The sequence below is a fragment of the Talpa occidentalis genome, unplaced genomic scaffold (genome assembly GCF_014898055.3).
Source record: "Talpa occidentalis isolate TD23 unplaced genomic scaffold, MPIMG_talOcc4v2.1 talOcc4.12, whole genome shotgun sequence".
Taxonomy (NCBI): domain Eukaryota; kingdom Metazoa; phylum Chordata; class Mammalia; order Eulipotyphla; family Talpidae; genus Talpa; species Talpa occidentalis.
The window spans coordinates 48709945-48731435 of record NW_023601212.1 but is presented as its reverse complement, the minus strand read 5'-3'; the positions used below and the strand labels follow the sequence as shown (position 1 = coordinate 48731435).

The following is a 21491-nucleotide window of genomic DNA, read 5'->3' as shown; positions in this document are numbered from 1 at the left end:
ATTACATAGTTCTGTTTAAATCTTGTTAAATTGTGTTCCTTTTAATGTACATTATAATTTCAGAGCCATATTTGTTTTAAATTTCTCTTTAGTTGGAAAGCAATAAAGAGTTTCAATGTCCCCTTTCAGAGAGCGGGAAAATTCTCCATGATCACTCCTGCATTTGTTTTATAAATTATGCATACACCCCTTTTAGGGAGGGGCTGTTGAGAGCTAAGAGAAGACCATCTTACAAATTATTTACATAGCATATTTCAGGTAGGTCAGTCAGATTCCCAGTACTTCAAAACCATGAGACTTTCTTATCTGCATTTCCTTCTACATTGAGAGCAAACATTTATCAGTGATAGCAGAAGAAATGTTCTCCAAATCCATCCTTAGCCATATTTCAAAGAGACAGTGCTGCAGCTCTCACCCATGGGAGTATTTCACGTTGCCACAATGGGACTTGTTCTACCTTCTATTTACATTCTGGAGAACAGCCAAAGTCTTCTCAAGTTCTCTTTGATCTCATGCCAGAGACTTGGTATCCAACACCCACCAAGAAGAAATTCCCTTAGGAGTCCTGCAACTAAAGAGTTAGGAAGGAGTTGGAAAATATTCTATAAACCCACCTTCCATCATTCCACTCCCCAGTTTATGAATCCGCACTGGATACCTGATCCAGTGCAAACTCCTCAGGCATGTTATTGCAAAGCATTCGTAAGTCTGAACAATTGTGCTTCATTTCATATCACCAAACCATGTATCACCTAAAACTCTCCAAGTAAGCTGAAACCTCTACTCCAGTCTTGCCATCTTTTTAACCATATACCATCTCTCACTTCTGAGTCACACCTGAGCCTTCGCTCCTTCCAAACCTTACCTGTCTTTTCAGGTTGAGACCTAGTGCCACTCTCTCCATGACACTTCTACCTTGTATTTTCATCTTATTTTTCTAAACACACAGCACTCACTGTGGAAATCAAATAATTCAGTACTTGATCATTAATTCTATAAACTTCTTTTCCATTATAAGAGTTTAATTTATTCAAAAGCAAAGAATCTATGCTTCCTTGGTTATCCTCTATAATATAGTATTTTTCAAGCCATTCTCACCATGGTGCATTAGAGAGTAGTTACCCACAACTTGGAAAACACTGCACTACAATCTTTCAGGCACTGTCACTGGCAAAGACAATGCTCATAAACATTTGTTTACTGGCAGGCTGACTTATCTACCAAACACAACAGGTCAGAATTCTACAATGAAAACACGTTTTCTGGACAAAGACATAAAATTTAAGACCTTCCAATTATTTTAAAAAGGGCAGTATAAAAAAGAATCTTTGTATGTGGTGGTCTTTAACAAGATCAAAGGGAGAAAAAAAAAAAGGTTTTCCTAAAGCTCAAGGGCAAAAATTCCATTCATCAACATGGCATCCTTAAGAGGGCCAGAAGCATCAACCCTGCCTGCACTAACCCTTCCACAGAAGTCCTTTTTAACAGCTCTGAGTCCAGAAGAACTCCTTCAACCACCCTTTATCCAACACTGGATAAACCTTCATGGTAGTAACAAGAATTTCCTCTCTATAGGGTAAATGGACAGATGCCCAGTGCGAAGGGGTTGGACATTTTAAAGATTTATTTATACAAGCACTGGGTACAGTCAGAAGCCTGGGAGGGTGAGAGAATTCACCAGAGCCAGATCGGGGAGCAGAGCAGGCAGAAAGATCGAGGTACACTGCTGAGGGGAGCAGTGGGCACAGCAGGAGAGGTCTGCGTGCCATGTGGGACCCTTGCTGGTGGCCTGGGATCGAACCGGTGCTACAGAGGCTGCAGGCAGTTTCGCAACCCAGCGCTCAACTGCTGTACCACCAGGGGAGGCCCGAGGTTGGACATTTTAATAGAGAGGAAACCTTTGGATATTTATTGGGAAACTCGGTTCTGTGTCTCATGATTATGATACTTTTTTCAGGGGATTATCAGTATCTGAAATTATCTCTTTTGGTTTTTTTTTTCCCATTTCTTGTTTATGCGTACTTGTAAGCTTTTGAGGACCAGGACTCTTGCCCAGTCTCCTGCTACCCTCTCCCCTTTATTTTAAGATCTACTGTTGTTGTTGCCTTTCAAAGGAAGTGTGTTTGACTAGTAAAATGAGTGATAACCCAACAGGAAAGAGAGTGACCCTGTAAGTCTGGTTTGTTGTTTGTTTCATTCATTTACTGATTCATTTATTTTATAAACATATGCTAAAATGTACTGTTTGCAGGGCAGGGGGGTAATTCTTGCCCTAAAAAAATTCCGTATGCTATGAAAAGGGAAGACACAAATCATCAAAAATGCAAAGTGAGAGGACTACACCAGGTAGCAACCATATGTCTGTTTTCTCATCCAGAACATGAAGAGTTTTGACAAGACTAACTTTAACATCCAGCTCCAAATCAATTTAATTATACAATCTTATCACTTAAAGTGACATTTCTAAGGATACCTCCCTCACGAGACCCTTCCAACACTTTCTTTTCCTAGAGCAACATTCAAGGAAATGCCTAAATGCCCCAGGAACTGATTTCACTAAGACAAATGACACTAGAGACATGAAATATCAGCCCATTTCCAGTCAATTTCAATTCTGTAAAGAGTGAAAGATTTTTCTGAGCCTATACAATGCTTTCGTCAACATTCTGTGCTTAGTCAAGTTTATATTCATATGCAAAGGATTACAGAAATTATAAGATTCCATTTTTAAGGGTTTTCAAATAGTTGCCTCCAACTCTGAATGAGAAAAAGTTAACTCTTTGTTTCTACGTCCACAAAAGATATAGCAGTATAATCTCTAGGCTCCACACAAATAAACATCTCTGTCCATATCTAATAGCATGAGGGAAAAATGACATGTTTTAAAGCAAATTCTTCAGTTGTTAGAAAGACTGGATTTTCTGCTCTTGCTCATTTCACTTGAAGAAGTAAATGTCTAGTTTCTTCTGAAAATTAGCCCAGTCTACGAAACAGTGGAACTAACTGAACTCCCACCACTACTTGGCTCCCGCATTCTTCCACAAGTCCAGAACAAAGCCCCCATTGATTTAGACATGTAGGCGGATTAGAATTGCAATGCAGCCATGTAGCACATTACTGCACAGAGAATCCATCCTGATAAGTCAAGGCAGCCTTCTCCAGATTTCTCTCCCTGCTTTCCTTAGCAATATAATTGCAAGTCCACCACATAACAAGGAAGTGTTATGTACCATAAAACAGGCCTGTCTATGTATTCTTAAATATGCATTATATTTTGTAATTTGCCTGCTTAGACTTAGTACTGTTTCAAACCCTCTTTAAAATTAACACATGCTAAGTCTAGCAGTCCAAGTTCTTAAATGTCCAGTGTGAACCTGGAAAGAAGATATTACTATGACAAATGAAAGGCCCGGAAGAAAAAACTTACAGGGAGAGGGGCTAAGTGGTAGACAACAGGAATCAGAGGAGACAGCACAAGCGGGAACCAGCTTTCGCTGATTTTCTGTATCTTTAGAATTTTATAAACCACATTTATGAACCATTTTAGTGGTACCTACTTCCTAATATAATCTCCAAGCACAGACTGAATACCTAAAGTAATAGAGTATATTGATTAATGTGTTCTCTGTGCTCAAAATGTTTCCAAAGTGCAACAGAGAAGGCTATGCCAAGTTTTAGCAAAGGCCTAATAAACAGGGCAGACTGATCAGATAACCAAATAGATGATTTCATAAACTTTTAAAAAGTAGTTACGAATAATTTAGATTTTTTTCTTCTGAATAACTGAAGTAAATACAATGTGTAGTTCTGACACAACACACCAAAGTGATAGATACCTCTAACTGCACTTCCACTCAGTGTTTCTTGTGATGCTTTAGTATATGAACTTTAAGAACAGTCACACTGAGTAAAACGCTTGTCATTGTCACTCTTAAAGCCAGAATAAAATAAGCATTGTAAGAAACCCACAAACAACTTATATGAATATATGTACACATTAAGACAGAGCCTAGTTCTAAATACCACCTATGTCTGAATAAAACAAAAGAATTTCTCCCCTAAATTATCCTCTCAGGTCAGGGAGAACTGTTTTGTATTCTACTTCTTACGAAGTTTCCCAATTAGTTCATTTTAAACCACAAATTACTGTGGAGAAATCAAATTAGCTTGAAATGACCTCAGACAATACATTTTAGAAGTTTGTTTTTGTGTTCAGTTTTGCTTTTTAAGAAGCAAAAAAATTGATCCAAATTTTTATAATTATCCCTGGGAGGTATGGCTTTAAAATTAGAAATGCTAAATGTTGTCAAAAATAAGCCTTTTAAAGAATATTTTATTATGCAGGAGAGTAAATGGCAATATTGTAAGCCAATAGAAGAAATGAAGAACAAAATTTCACGATTATTATGTGAAACAGTAAAATTTCCAATGGCAGCAATCATATACAAATTTAAAAAGTACTATATCCCAATTTATTTCTGGAAATGAATACCGTAAGATCAGGAAAACTGCTGATGGCTCAAAAAGTACTTTAATTACCACCGATCCCTAAAACATATGTAAAGAATTGGAGTAAAATGGTTCCATCCTAATGTTTTATAAATCTGATTTAAAACATGCAAATTAATAAATATTTTAAATAGAGATCTCTCATTATTTCATCTACATCCCTCAAGTTCTGATAGATTTAGGCTGGCAAAAGCCTTCTCTAAAAATCTTTTGAAAGGGAAAATGAGAAATAACTTATTATTTGAGATTATCTTTTATGTATATGGTAAATTTCATGATATGACTCCAGGAAACAAAATGATAGCCCAAAGGGGGTTCTTTATGAGAACTAACCAATATTTAATAGAGTAGCACCTATTCTAAAATATCAGTGCCAGAAATACTAACACAAGTTAGCAGCGAGCAGTGACAGTCTGGCCACGTGTCCAGATATGAATTTTCATTGCTCCTATAGACCAGCTACAAGTCACCCAGGTAAAGGGATGACCTGCTGACACTCTTCTATTCTCTACCCACTTTTGTCCCTACACAAATGAGTTATCCTCAACTGGTACAATGAAAGAACATCAGTTTAGAGATTAATATACAGCGGTTGTATGGAATGCATCCTTGATGGTAACAGAATTGCGTGAGGGAAAAAATATTTTCCTTTTTTCAATTTTTAATGCTTTATTTCAATATAACTATGCTTATAGAAATGCAATCATATTGGTTAACAGAATGCAATTTAAGTTTAACTTATCCTACACAATTTATTTTTTCTTTATGATAAAACTTTTATTATTCATTTGAAAGCAAATTATTAGTGTACTTATATTTAAAAATACACAAATTTCTCCCCTTAGGTATAATCCCTATAAATCTCCTACTACCACACTACCCATGAACCATCACCATATTTCTTTGTACTTTCCCTCCTCTTTTGACCCCTTTCCCACCTCCTCCCCTATTGTATTTCTCAGATCTATAATTTGCTAGTTTTGTCTTTTTCCTGACCCTTTGCTCGGTTTCCCTACATTTCCCCTATAAGTGAAACTATCTCATTCTTTTCTTTTTCCTTCTGACTAATTCCACTGAGCATAATTCCTCCCAGCTCCATCCATGTTACTACAAATGGCACGCGTTTATCTTTTTGATCACTGAGTAATACTCCATTGTGTGTTATATATCACACCTTCTTGACCCATTCATCTGTCTTGGGGCATTTAGGTTGTTTCCATATCTTGGCTACTGTAAATTGTGCTGCAATAAACACAGGAGTACAGGTTTCCTTTCAAATTAATATTTTTGGGTAGAGACCTAGGTATAGAATTGCTAGATAATATGGTAGCTCCATTTTTAGTAATTTGAGGGTCCTCCATACAGCTTAGAGGAAAAGAATATTTTCTCTCTTCTTTATTTACTCTGTACCAATTCAAAGTTATCACTTTTCTTTGCTTCTTTCAAAGTTTTCCTAGCTGCACAGGTCACTGTGAAAACTAAAAATGTTGGGGCCTCCCTGGTGGCGCAAAGGGTTAAGCACCGCGCTGTGAGGTAACCCGCAGCCACTGCAGCATGAGTTCGATCCCCGGCCAGCCAGGAAGCAACCCACATGGTGCAGCAGACCTCTCCTGATTCACCTGCTGCTCCCCTCAGCAGTGTATTTCGATCAGTCTGCCTGTTCTGTTCCCCGCTCTCTCTGATGAATCCTCTCATCCCCTGCATTTCTGGCCTGTACCCCAGCTCTTCTATGCATAAATAAATAAATCTTAAAAAAAAAAACAAAACTAAAAATGTTGGAAGACTCAGTGGCAGAGATAGCAGGGATGTGAGACTTTGAGCATCTCGAATAACTTCAAATAATTTTCTTGCTCCACTTTATCTACAATAGGAAAAATGACAACAGTATATCATAGCTGAAGTTGAGACACAGGATCAAACAGTCAGCCATTTTACCCTGATCCCTCAACTTCAAAGTCCTTTGCCATAATGATACCCTCACAAGAAAGTCATCAAAAAAAAAAAAAAAAGTAGAGTATGCCAATCTCTTTAGGAATGTCCTCATTCATTTCTGGTAGGAATGCAAAACTGCACAGCCACTTTAGAAGAGTTCGGCAGTTAAAAAACTGAACACACTCTTACCATATAATTCAGCAAATACCTTTCTTGGTATTAAACCCAACAAGGTGAAAACTGAGTCCTCACAAAAGCCCGCACATGCAAAACTGCCAAAACCTGGAAGCAAATGCCCTGCTAGAGATGAACTGGGAAATAAGTACTGGTAGATTCATACAATGGACTATTATTAAGCAATAAAAAGGAAAGAATTATCAAGTCATGAAAACACATGGAGGACACAAGTGCATACTAACAAATGAACTAAGTCAACCTGAACAGGCTACATACTGTTATGATTCCAACTCCATGACTTTCCGTTAAAAATAAATAAATAAAACTATGGTGATAATAAAAAGGTCAATGGTTGCCAGGAATTTAGAAGGGAAAAAATGGCTAAATAGGTGGAGCTCAGAGGAATTTTAGGTCAGTGAACTCCCTTAACTTTGCTACAACAACAGTGTTCGTGATGTCATTAAGTATTGTTCAAACCCAAAGAATGTACAACATCAAGAGTGAACCCTAATGTGAACCATGGACTCTGGGGGATACTGATGTGTCAGTATTGTTTCATCTATTATGCAACAAATGTACCACTGTGGTAAGGGACCTGAAAACCCGAGAGGCTCTGTGTGAGTGGGGGGAGGGTGGAGGCTGGTAAATCTCTTACTTTTCAGCTCCATTTTGTTGTTAACCTAAAACTGCTTAAAAATGAAGTCTATTAATTTTTAAAAGAGCATTACTGCATTACTGAGCTTCATTTAAAAGACTTGTTTTAGAGGTCAAATCAACTCTGTCATAGTCTTTCAAAAGGAGTTTTCATTCAAAATTATTAAAATGGAAGAACATTTGTATGGCCAAAAAGTTGTTCAAAGGCCAGCTTCTTAAGTCTAAATCAGCAAAGCTAAGCAAAGGGGGGCGGGGCGGGGGAGGGGAACTAATAAAGTAAAATCTGACCAATCTCACAACATAAAATAAAATTAGCAGACTCACACAATCTAACAACGTAAATGTTAGCACTAGCATCAAGCTATTTTAATGCAGATGTAACATACTGGTCCATTTAAAACAAAGAAGGATTCTACTTAGAAACTGAACAAACCATCATGGCATCTTACATAGCACCTGTGGAAAAAAACAGTCAATATAATTAATGTTTCTCTTATATTTTCATGTTACTGTCATTATTCAATACAATAAGCTACCCTGTCATTAAAAGATAACTACAGTAATAAAAACACATTTCTATTCCACAAGAGTCTGTGGAATCTATTCTAAAGACTGGTAATACTGGTTAGTTATTTCAAGCAAAACTATCTCCTCTTCGGCTTTTCAAATTCAGATATCTGAAATATGAAATAACTTTTATCAGTCCATCGAATACTGATTAGGCTCTTGGAAAAAGACTTGTGCTAAACCAACCCAACTGACTTATACATCACATCAAGGAGCACATGTTTGTTTTGATGAGAACTATTTTTGTCAAACACAATGGGACCAGTTATCTGTACGGGGCAAGTCCTCACAGAGAACCCAAGTAGAGATCAGAAGGTTGCTCGGTAAGCAGAGAACTGGAGAAAATGGAAGTTGAACTTTCTCAGGCAACAGTACTATGAAATGATGGCAAACTGCCCTTCTCTCTTCTAGAGACAGTTCTCTCTAAAAATAATCAGACCAGTTGTCTAAAATTAGAGCACTCCCCTCCCAAAGAGTAGGACATTGGTTAAATGTCCATTTTTACTCTTCCTTTTTCTGTTTTCAATATTTCTCATATGACACTAAAGCTTCTGCTATCACAGGCATACATCATGATCCCCAAAATCTCCGTGTTGCCTTTAACCACAATTTAAAAATGAATTAAAATTAATTCACCTATTATAAGTTTAGTTTCCTCACCTTGACTCCAGACATAGGGATTTGAGGATCTGATCTCATTACTTGAGCTTTTAGACTTAAATGCATTTTGAAAAGCAACTGACTTTCCAAAGTGATCTTTGCGGCTAACACCTCCTCTGTGGATACAGAAATTCATGGGATCCAAAATTAGTAATAACAAAGTAACAAATAAGATAATGTTCCTGTTAAGGATAATCTTTCTGAATAAATAACTTTCATAATTTTAATCTGTATTTAAGTTGCCAAAGAAAAAAGCACATTAAGATGCACACACACAAATAAACATAAAGCAAAATACACCTTTAAAAGGTTAAAAAAAATTAACAGAGTTGAATAAATTTAAGAATTTTATTGCTCTAAACAGATAAGCTCCAGAAATGAGAGAGAAAACTGATAAAAGTGAATCAACACAAGTAACAGTTCTGAGAACAAACTGAACAGAACAGGAAAGAGGGCACTCGAAAAGGCTTTTACAAATAGCCAGCACTGATGTCCACAACCATCAGCCTCCCCTGTTCAGAATGACTGAATGGATCATGTCTGAAACTGCAGTATAAAAAGAAAATGCTATAGAATTATTCCACCAAGTACTTCAAAGGAACCTCCACTTGTCCAAGTGGGGCACACACTATAAAATGCTTTCTAGACATAAAAAAGACTTGGGATTTCACTCTGAGTGAGTGGGAGCTACTGCAGGGTTTGAGGCCCCTTCAGGTAGCTCTGTTCAGAACAGACCTTCAAGAGGCAACAGGCAAAGCAAGAAGGCCACTCAGGAGCCGCTGCAATGACCCAGGCAAGAGCTGAGGCTGGCATGGGCCAGTGGGGTGGCAGCAGAGATGCTGCTGAGAATCAGTCAAATTCTGGAGACATTCATTTCCTCGAAGAGTTACAGGGCAGAATGACCCTGTTACAAAAGGAATCCCCAAGTTCCCACATTTCAACAAACGTACAAGCTTTTCCAAAAAGTGGGGAGAAATGGAAGGAAAATTTAGGTTTGAGCCCATTTTCACTTTCTAGGTTCTTACTTCTGATCTCTATAAAATGGACAAAGGCAACCCAAACTGAGTACCTTTTAATTAACACCAGTTACCCAAACAAACTCAAAGCACAATCTTGGATTTTCAGGCTATTTCAAGAGAGTGCACTAAAAAGGTCAGTCATTAGATGACAACTAGGTTAAGCACTGTGATCAAATATTTAGGACAGGGCTTTAAATAGTGGGGAGGGACATGCTGAGATTTGTAAAAATATTTTGACCATGTACTATATTTTCAAGTCCAAGTGATTTTGTCAAAATTTGTATCAAAGCTTCAAGAACCATGATCAAACCAATAACATCAATTACAGAGGCCATTCAACATGAGGAATTAATAACTGAGATGGCAGAAAAGTAAGGAAACAAGTGGAGACCCCCCACTTTGCACTGAAGTGGAACTGGAAGAAGCATGGTCCACGTAAACCACCTCATACTAAAGGTCTATCATGGTCGTGAAGTAGGACATGCTGATACATGAGGTCTGGTGCTCAGCCATCGCAGAACAAGGGAACAGAAAGAGGAGAGCGACCCCTCCTGCCTGTCCAGAACCCAATCCCTAGCTTGGTTCCAGTGTTTCCCTAGGCTGATGGACAAAGATAGCAAGGGATTATAAACTACTCAAGACACTGGATACATAATGAAATAAAACTACTGAGGTGTTTCCCCTCATGTTTCTCACTTTTCATCAACCCCCAACCCCATGAGAGCATTCTTTTGTTTCTTACTAGAAAAATCAAACTAAAAATAATGAAGCTTAATTGGACAAGATGTCCTTCTCATCTATTCAGGAATAGAGGCAAATGGAAGGCATTAATGTGAACTGTGTCTAACAGTCCCAAGAAAGTCTGGTGAGTGAATAACCTTTCAAAGGGAAAATGGATTCTTCATTTCCATTTTTCTTTACCATTACAGAGGCATATTTATAGATTCGGTGTTGGAAAGGAATGGCCAAGTTCTTTCTTTATTCACAGCTATAAGATCTGGTAAAATGACAGAATGAGGTTTTGTAATATGTTGCTTATGACAGCTGCAGAAACGTTTATAGAAACTGGCCAGACAATATGATGTCGAATCCACTGAATTCATACGTCCCAGGGTGCCAAGAGATTTAGGAGCTGTCATTGAACTATCTCTTACCCTTCCTATCCATACAGGACAAACTGAGAGGTACAAGTCAAAACACTGAAGAATTTGTTTTAAAGGAAACGAAGTTTCACAAACTCTCCAAAGATATGAGTTTTTCTCTGCCAAATATTTGAGCTATTCATTCCAATCACTGTACTATGTAAATTAACACCATACCCACAATGGGCTAACTCTAGAAATTGTAAATTCGCTATCTCGGGGGACAAATAGTATAGGAGAGGGACTACAGGTTATTGGTACCCAAAATGAGCAAACAAGGAATACAGAGAAACCAAACAGAAGGTCAAGAAAAAGACAAAACTGGCCAGCAGAATATAGATCTGAGGCATACAGCAAGCGAGGGGAAAGAAGGGTATCAAAACAGGAGGAAAGAGAACAAGGGACTATGGTGATGTTTCACAGGTGATATGGTGGTGGAAGAACTATGGGAACCACAATGATGTAAGAAAATAAAAATAAAAATAAAAATTTTAAATTTTAAATGAGCAAACAAGATGATCAACCGGGATGTTTGGGAAGAAAATATTAGAAACCTTCTAAAATTTCTATTGACTATAGAATATACTATACAGTATACATGTGTGTCATATGTAAGTTAATCGCTATACCTACAGTATGGGTGTATGCCAGGAAATATTTTATTGCAAGTGTGCTCGATTAGAAAAGTTTAGCATCAAAGAGCTACTTGGAACCCACACTTGCAAAGGAACACGAATGCTGGGTAGGCTACTGAGATATCCTGAGGGTACTCTCCTAACTTAAACATTCTTTCCCTGTTCAAATGTATGTATAATTTTATTCATCTATTTTGGAAAATATTGTTAGACAAGAAAAATAAAGCAGTGAATAAATCTTTATTTCAGTCTAAACCTAGGAGATTTACGTGGGATTGAGGCTGTGCTTGAATTTTGGAGTTTTCTTTTGAAAACTAAATGAGATAAAGGCCAATCTTTACATCCAAAGGTAGGTAGGTAAATGGGAGAGATTTCAATTATTTCCATTTAGTTACTTGATGCAGGTAAGGTTTCATCTTTCACTGTTGCAGCACTGAAAAGAGAATTTCTGAGATTTTTTTCTTATATACTACAAAAGGATTGTGAATTAAGAAACACAAAACTAATAGGCCAGAATAAAAAGGATCACTTTGCTAATTGATAAAATGTCATAGTCTTCTATAATGGAGAATGGAATCTGCCCAGCTCTTCCTCAGGCGAGTCCTCAGACTCCTCTTCATTAGTGGAACATGCAACTTGGGTTCAAAGTTATTTTACAGAGAACAGCCTCTAACTCAAGGTTTCTATGGACTGGAGTCCTTTACAAGCTGATAGTCCCCCTGTGAATATGGTGGTGGGAGTGAGGGAACTGCTTAATAAACTATGCCTGTCACACTTTAGATGTTCTTCTCTTCTGCACATGATCAAAGAACAAACCACATACATGTGTAAACTTTTGTGAATGTACTTTTTGGACAACAGTACTTTTTTCCATATGCAAACCCCTCAGCCTTTTCTCAGTTGTAGCCTTATAGAGCATAAGAGAATAAGAAAGAAAATTCATAATTTTTTCTTGATAATACTATATGAAGGAGAGAAATTATGCACACTCAATGCACAACTTGCTAAATTGTAAGTAAGTCTAATTAACTTGCAAGTCTATAAAAGACACATAACTAATGTCACTATGTAGCTCACTTGAAGAAGAATTTCATTTTAATTTTTTTATATACTGAAGAACTTTTTTTTATAATAAATTTTATTTTTATATTCCCCATACAATTGCAACCCCCTTATTTTGACCCCAATCTCTCCCCTCCCGCCCCCTACCCCCATAGAGTGTCTCTGGTTCATAGTTTTTTGTTGATATTGATTTTCACTTTCTTATAGTTATTCATTTTCCTGGTCCCTTATTTAAGTTTTCTAGATTCCTGCTATGAGTGAGACCATCCGGTATTTTTCTTTTTCTTTCTGGCTTATTTTGCTGAGCATGATCCCTTCCAGCGCCATCCATGCTGCTGCAAATTGCACGTGTTTATCTTTTTTGAATGCTGAGTAATATTCCATTGTGTATATGTGCCACATCTTCTTGATCCAGTCATCTCTTTTTGGGCATTTGGGTTGATTCCAAAGCTTAGCTATTGTAAATAGTGCTGCTATAAACATAGGGGTGCAGGTGCTCTTTGGAATTGATGTTTCTGTGTCCTTTGGGTAAATACCTAGGAGTGGAATTGCTGGATCATATGGAAGCTCTATGTTTAGTAGGTCAAGAAATCTCCACACAGCTCTCCATAGTGGTTGGACCAGTTTGCACTCCCACCAACACTGCAGAAGAGTTCCTTTTTCTCCACACCCTCGCCAACATTTGTTGTTGCTAGTTTTTTTGATATGTGCCATTCTCACTGGTGTAAGATGGTATCTCATGGTAGTTTTGATTTGCATTTCCCTGATTACAAGTGATGTTGAACATTTTTTCATATGCCTGTTGGCCATTTGCATTTCCTCTTCAGAGAAGTTTCTTTTTAGCTCTTCTGCCCATTTTTTGACTGGATTATATTCTTTGTTGTTGTTGAGTCTCATCAGCTCTTTGCAGATTTTTGTGATCAGAACTTTATCATTAGTGTTGTGTGCAAAAATGTTCTCCCAGTTGGTGGGGTTTCTCTTTGTTTTTGTTATTGTCTCTTTTGCTGTGCAGAAGTTCTTTAATTTGATGTAGTCCCAGCTGTTTATCTTGCCTTCACTATCACTGCTTTGGGTGATGTGTCTGTAAAGATGTCTTTGATGTGAATATCACATAGTGTTTCGCCTATATTTCCTTCTATGTATTTTATGGTTTCAGGTCTTATGTCTAGTTCTTGAATCCATTTTGAGTTGATTTTTGTGTATGGTGTGAGGTAGTGGTCAAGCTTCATTCTTTTGCATGTCGCGACCCAGTTTTCCCAGCACCATTTATTGAACTAACTTTCTTTGCTCCAATGCATAGTCTTTGCTCCTTTGTCAAAGATTAGTTGAACATAAATCTGTGGGTTTATTTCTGGATTTTCTATTCAATTCCACTGGTCTGTATGTCTGTTCTTGTTCCAATACCATGCAGTTTTGATGATTATGGCTTTGTAGTATAGTTTGAAGTCTGGGAGTGTGATGCCTCCCTTCCCTTCTTTTTTTTTTTCAGGAGAGCTTCGGCTATTCAGGGTTTTTGGTGATTCCATATGAATAAGAATTTCATTTCAATTTTAATTAAACTACTCTTTAAAGTTCTTTCAGAGAATAGGAAAAGAAAACTTTTCCACTCACTTTAAAAAATTAATATAGTAACTACCAAAGAGGGGTAAGTAATAAGACAAATTATAGGATATAATCAGTTACAAAAAACTATGAATGTAAAACATTCTGCAAATTAAATACAGCAATATATACTTTTAGTCCCAGAATTATACAATTGCTTTCAAATTTAAATCACCTTTTCATTTTACCACATCCCCTGAAGAAATCTTCAAACTTGTCCTTTTCTGAATATACAAAACACATATTTTATAGACTATGCAAAATAGTTTCCTTTCCTTATATCTTGGTTTCTTATATGCCTGATTCTCTTTATGTGCTGGACATTGTATATTAAAAAGCATATATACATATCTATGAAATATATATGATTGACACTAAGTAACTCCCTCCAAAAGAAAGCTCAATTGTTTATGACAGGTACCTGGTAGTGACACCCAACTGGCTCAACCTTAATCCAAGTTCAAAGCTTGAGAGTCCCTGGATTACCCAAGTGATACAAAACTGACTCTAATCTATTGGCAGGATGGTATTACCTCCATTTTCTCCTTGACCAAAGGGTTATCACATGGCGTCCTTTAATGGGCCCCAGACTTTGACACTGGCTTCCACGACCTGTGAGGCTATTTTGCAACTATCTCTTTTAGATTGGAAAATATGCTCTATGGTTCCTGCCTTTTTCTAAGTTAATTTCTACCTACTTGGTTAGGACTTTGAGATGTTTTATGCCACTGAGAAGGACTTTTCTAAAAAGACTAGCTCAACATTATCAAATAGGGAAGTAAGTTCTCTCTAGTAACATCTAAAAAAGACAGCACATCCAAGTCAGGATTATTGCAGGAATGCAAGGTTGGTTCAACAGGGTTTTAAATGTTAGTGTAATCTATCATTCTTACAAACTAAAGAAAAATTATGTAGTCATTTCAATAGGCAAAGGGAAGATGCTTGATTAAATTCAATACTCTTCAATGAAAAAAAATTCAACAAACTAAGAAAAATAGACAACTTTCTTAGCCTGACAAAGGTTACTAACCCAAAACAATAAGCATTTAGCAAAGTCACTTTTAATGGCAAGCTGAATTCCATAAAAATGCAAAACAAAGGTATCTAGCAAAATGTCATACTGGAAACCCTAGAGGGTACACACACCAAAAAAAGTTAAAACACAAGGAAGAAAGGAAACATTTATAGGCAATAAATAAAAGCAGCTCAGGCTTTTTTTTTTTTTAATCAGAGGAATACAAAAACTACAGTGAGATATTTTACATACATTTGATTGATAAATATTTAAAAATCTGTCAATAAAAGATGTTATAAAATGTATGAGCTAGAAGTGAACTTTCCACGTTATACATAAATGCAGCACTCCATTTTCCCCCTGACTAGATTACTACAATACAATTTTGACTTTAACACCTACAGCTAGCATTAGTTCCCACAGATTTAAGGTTGATTCTCCACACTGCTGTCCTTACTTCAGATACTTGAATTCAGGAGTCCCCAGACTACGTACACTTTTGACCAACTGGCTATAACTTTAGGGTTCTTATGATTGCCTCAGGCTTAATAATTTACTAGACTCACAGGTTATAGCAGGTTATTGAGTAACATCATTTTGTTTGATGTAGTTTTAATGTTGATGAGAATAAAAGAAATCCCACCCAATACTAAGTGAAATAACATTATTTGAGGACCTGATATCACAGTAGCAGTTTCCAAGAATTTGTCAATAACATTAAGTAAGGATGGACTATACTTACAATTACAGATGAAGAACAGCCACAAGGGGAGAGAAACAGGGTGGCTGTGTGGGGAATGCAGAGCTTCTGTGCAGACTCCTAGTGGAATGTAGGAATATCACATCAATGTACTCACCAACCAGGAAGCTCCAATGACAGTACCCAGGGTATTTACTGGGGTTTCACTACACTGACAAAGTCAACTGAATCCCTGCCCATTGGGTGAGTTCAGTCTCGAGTCCTTCCCTCTGCTGATTCAGGCTGGCACAAAGTGTGACACTGTAATCATATGGTTGGTCTTTCTGCTGACCAACTCCCACCTTCAAGCTATCCAGAAGCCCACCACAAATCACCATCAGTTTAACAAACACACTTCATCACTCAAGAAATTTTGAATGTTCCTGAAGCTCTGTGGCAAGAACCTGGGACCAAGACAAGATAAAGCAGGCATACTGTCAAACTTCTCATATATATTTGTTTCTTTAGGGTGGTTTAAGACATGTTCTTCAGACAAAAGTAAATGAGATAAATTTAAGGGGAAGGATAATAAAGGTCACCGGTGAATTTAAAAAAAGCAAAACCTCTGTTTTCAGTCTATTAAAAGAAAACACTGAGCAATGATACCCAAGTTGACTCTGTCCTGTAAGGGGCTCTACCAAAATAAAACAGCCATTCACCACACCCACGTCCCTTCTCTCACTGCTCTCGGCTTAATAGCAGTGTGGGAAAATTGTCTCCGATTTCTCATATTTCCCAGATTGACTCTAGAAGTGTCTACTCCCATTAAGAAAGGCATCTATAAAACGAATAGAGCTTGAAAACCAGTGAAATGAAAAGTTCCCTGACTGTGGACTCGGGACCTTTAATGAAGCAGAAACAAAGACAGGACCTCTGGAGTCCAAGATATTTAAAGGACTGTCTGCAGTCTTTGCCAGGACCACTTGAATTAAATGTCTCCACACCTCACAGTCTTTGGAATGTATTACAGCAAGATTTCACCTATACTCAGAAGCTCACCATGGTCACATTACCACAAATGGTGCCCCCAAATAACAGACTTCATAAAGTGAAACTCTAAAGGTTCAGAAAGTCAAACTTTACCTATGTGCTATTATTTGTCCTTAGCTCCCAAACAGTTCTTTTAATGCTCAAGAGATTTTTTTTTAATCTTAAAAAGCTTAACATGCCCCCATGTTAACCCAAGTACCTACCTGACCCCTGACCAGGACCAATAAGCTGCTAATTTTAATGCAGTCAATTCTTATAATTTTTACTGTTCTAGACATGTCCCTAAAGTGCTATGAATATTGACATAGGGATGACAAAGTTTAGCAAGTAGAAGAACCTGCAAATACTAAATCTGTGAATGAGAATGGACTGTGCAGGGTCTACTCATGTACCTCAAAAAGTAACTACCACAGTTGAGTCTCAAGTCTTCTCCGTGTCCAGAAAATAAAAATTCAAGCTGTACTATTCTTAGTGTCATTTTAAATTAACAGCTATATCTGGATAGTTTCAATTTTCAAGTGAGAAACCCCACAGGAGTTAATAGTTTTATAATACTGTATTTTCATCTGCCTACATGTAAACAAAACATCTATACACACACACACTCCAAGTTACTCATTATGTCTCTTCCTGCATCAATCACCAAAATTCCCTACCTTGACTATGTGTGTGTGTGTGTGTGTGTGTGTGTGTGTGTGTACTCACACGCAAACACAAATACACCTCAACTTTCAAATCTAGAGGCTTGAGAGACATTTCCTGGATCAACCTTTTGTGGAACAACAAAAAAATTGGCTTCCTGACATATAAAATATGATTTCCTAAACAGCAATCTCAAAAAGTACTGTTACTTTGTATAGCGACACAGCAGGTGGCAGGGTGTGATGAAACAGGAAATTTAGAACAAATGTCTCCCACACAACTTCATAGACCACCACAGGGAATAATACATCAGTGCTCAATCCCACATCTTCATTGTCCAACCAGCCATCATTTGCAGGGCTTTCCCTCCTTTAATTCACCTCTTCCCACTGCTCAGCTACCCTTTCTGCCTGTCCAACAATTCTTTACATATTAATAGAAGAAACCTGCCAAGGTGATAATCAACTGAGAGAGACTCCCCCTGAATTCAAGCAGGAAAAAAAAAAATCCCAAATTCCTAATCCCTAAAAAAAAAATCCTAATTCTCTAAAAGGTTATTATCCCCTTAAGTCTCAAATAAAGAAATATAACATGATTATCTCAAAGAATTTTTAAAGCCTTTCCCCCCAACCATCTCCAAAGAGTGAGATTTTAATAACCAACTAGATATAACTTAATACCACCTACACTTATAAAAATCTAATAGAGTTTCCAGAGACCAAAGTGGCCTAGTAAACACAATGGTGCTAAGTCCTGGAGACCATGACCCAGACAACAAAGGGAGAACACAGAGATGTCAGCATCACCCACAGAACTGGAAGCATCCCAGGGACCGCTAGGTATCCACAAAACCTCTCAGTCACCCAAGTTTTGATGGCCACAGTGATGCTCAGAGAACCAGATACAGAATCCAACTAAATTGGTCCAGCTGTGAAGTCATAAAAGGTGAGGAACCAGTCCAGAGGTGAAATGATTTGTTAAAGAATTACTGTATCACAGATTAAACTATTTGTGTATTAACTTCATATAGGCGCAATGGAAGTAAGCTTTATTAGGCAACAAAATTACCAAAGTTTTAAAAAATATAAATTGTGTCATTTCATTCCCAGTTCAGACCTTTCAGTAATTTCCCAAAGCACTCTGAACTTAAAAACTCTAACATACAGCATAAAAAATGTTCACAGTGAAGTCTAAGTGTCTCTTACCTGAGTTCTACACACCCCCTACAATCCAGCATGTTCATTCATCTGTCCATTCACTCAATCACTCTTTGAGTAATTATTTGTGAAAAGTCTGCCATGTGCTGGGCACTGTGCCATCCCAAACTACTTAAAATTACTCACCCAGGTCATTCTGATTTTGGACTCAGTGCCTTTGCCCTTGCCATTCTGTCTACTTGGAATGTCATCTCTATCCCCTACTTCTCAGTATACAAACAGTAAGGCATTAAACTGCATTTCTTAACAGTTTTTATTTATCTTGATGAACAGCTCCCATCTGTCTTACTTTAATGTTGTAGCATAAAAGTGATAATGAAATGCTCTATTGTTCCCGGATACACACAAGTTATTTTGAAAAATCTGCAAGAAAGACAAAATGAAATGCCTATTTGCCAGCATATAAAGGGACCTGAAGAGCTGACAATGACCCTAAAAATCACTCCTTCAGTTCTCCAGAAGTTACAGTGCAGTTTATAATATGAAGATATATATTTTTAAAATAAACCAGAGTTCAACCATAATTTAAAATTATTTTAGACAACAAAAACTTACCATCAGTCTATCGCCTACCAAATCTAAGACAAGAACACTGCTGGGATTTCCATTATTAATTCAAATTAAAATCATTTTTCCTAAAAGCTCAACCAGTGATAAGATTCCTGGTATTTTGATTTATCAAAATTTATGACTACAGCCTACACATGGATATTATTTCAAATATCCCAGAACCACAGAAAAACTACCAGACTCACAGAATACCAGATACACTCCTGAAAAGTCTTTGTTTTTTTTTTTTTGAGTTTAAGGACACTAATATTTAAAAACATTAACAGCTTAAGATCAAGGTCACACCATCCTGAAGTGACAAGATGGAAATCTGAGTCCTACCAACAAACACCCCATACTCTTACCTCTCTAATGTCCCTAAACTGAAGGCGACTCAGGTTTCTCCAATAATCTAAACCCACGTCCAGACTTATGTTAGAAACTGACAAATTCTTGAGACGTAATTTAAAAAACCTTTATAAATCAAACCAGCATCAAGCAGGAAGGACGTAATATTGAGAGATCATTATTTCCCTCAAATGTTTTCAGTCATTAAAATGGCTTTAAGACAGTATTTTCCTAATGTCTGCCCTTTAGTGAATCCCTCACTGTAAGTAAACTACATTCCTAAAGCACCAGGTTAGCAAAACAGACATAAAAGTAACAAATATCTGATGAGAACACTTCTCCAGTGCCTCTGGCACCTCAAAGTGGGAAGAGAAGGAAACAGCCTTACCCTAATGAGGTAACTACTCAAAGTCTTCAGCAAGTACCATACTCAAGATTGGAACATTAAAAGCTTTCTCCTATTTAAAATCAAGAACAAGATGACAAATCCTCGGTTCACCACCTCCATTCCAGGCTCTATTCATAATTCACTGCTTTACTTCCAAGCCTCAGAAACCCTTAGGCAATGCTGCCCTAGTAACACGAAATCCTCCTCTTTCTTGTACTTGGTCAACTGAGGAAAAATGCAAAGATCCCAGTCTGGCTTAGGCCCCACCCGCAGTGAGGCCCCTATGCAGTGTGGGTACAGGAGCACGTTCCTTGAACCCCAATCTTGATCTCCTCAACTAGAAAGTGGGGGTAGATCATTCCAGTGACAATGTATTTATTGAGTTCCCACTAGCTGACAAGATAAATAATGGCTTTAAGACAAACATGAAAACAGATATATTGCTATGAAGAAAGGCAATATAATAAAAGGTATGAAAAGATTTTAGAAAACATAGATAAGAAACCAATTAATTCTGCCCTACATAAATCACAGGACTGTCATTAGAATCAATTGAGAAATGACATGTGAAACTTTTTTTTAATAAATAACAAATCCTTCTATGAATATGGGATACATCATTACTAGGATATATAACCTGGCACCTGTGTTTTAGGACATGGTAACTGAATGAACTCTGTATTACCTGTATAAGCCAACAATGTACAAAACCCAAGACATTTAGATGAGTGTGCCAATAATGTACCACGTGAAAGCTCTGAGAAGACTAGCCTTTTTAAAAATTGATAAATATAATTCACCCATTTAAATTGTAGAATTCAAAATATTCCTAAGGCTATGCCGCCATCACCACTAATTCCAGGACATTTTCAACTCAAAATGAAACTCCACATCCACAAGTACTCACTCCCTATCCCTTTCCTTTCCAAGATCCTGGCAACACTAGTCACTTTCTATCTCTATGGATTTGTTTATACTAAATTTTTCATATAAATGGAATCCTACAGTCATGTGGGCTCTGACAGCCTGAGCAGTGGTCATGTAACAGGGTAGTCCCCAGGAAAGGGGGAGGTTCCAGGTTTCCTGACCCACCCAAGGGAGGGTGGAGCTGAGCAGAAAAAAGAAGAAGCTGCAGAAGAGAGTGGAAAGGAAGGAAGCAGGATGGAGCCAGAAGGAGACCTGGAGGAGGCACATGGAGCCGAGAGACACATGAAGAAACTGCGCTTGCCTTTTGGTCATGGACTGGTTGACACAGATGTGGGTGAGAGACCCGTGGGGAGGTGACAATGGCGGTTTTTGTCTTGATTTTGATTTTGCTTTTTTCCTTCCAGTCTTGTCTGGTTGTTTCTGATCCTTTCTGTGGGTCCCCATTGAAAGGTGCTTTAAACTTGTGGCAGGCTTTCCAGCCTTGCTCTGGGCCGATCCCATTTGGGTGGACTTTTACTCATGAGGGGAGGGGTAACTTTGGGTGCTGGACCTAGAAACTATATTCTTTGTCTTTCCTGTATTGTTTACTAATTGTATTAAAGTTCCTTCCCATTAAAGTCTCATATATTTTGCATTGATGCAATGGAAGGCAGGTTTGTGGGATCTGGGGTGCCCCTCTCCATGCCCTGTAACAGTCACAGGGGCCAGGGGTTGCCC

The 21491-nt window shown here is 37.6% G+C and overlaps 1 protein-coding gene and 1 long non-coding RNA gene across 4 annotated transcripts in view; both read right to left on the bottom strand.

Annotated features, from left to right (window-relative positions):
- Positions 1-21491, bottom strand: part of LAMC1 (laminin subunit gamma 1) — a 127109-nt gene that overhangs the window by 59350 nt on the left and 46268 nt on the right. The gene's annotated exons all lie outside the window — the stretch shown is intronic.
- LOC129145495 (uncharacterized) lies at positions 253-16060 on the bottom strand. Of its 2 annotated transcripts, none has more exons than XR_008551126.1 (3): positions 15717-16060; positions 8500-8615; positions 253-571 (listed from the first exon to the last, which is right to left on the bottom strand). It is a non-coding gene; the product is annotated as an uncharacterized LOC129145495 (long non-coding RNA). The 2 variants fall into 2 exon arrangements; XR_008551125.1 differs by lacking the exon at positions 253-571 and adding an exon at positions 7603-7728.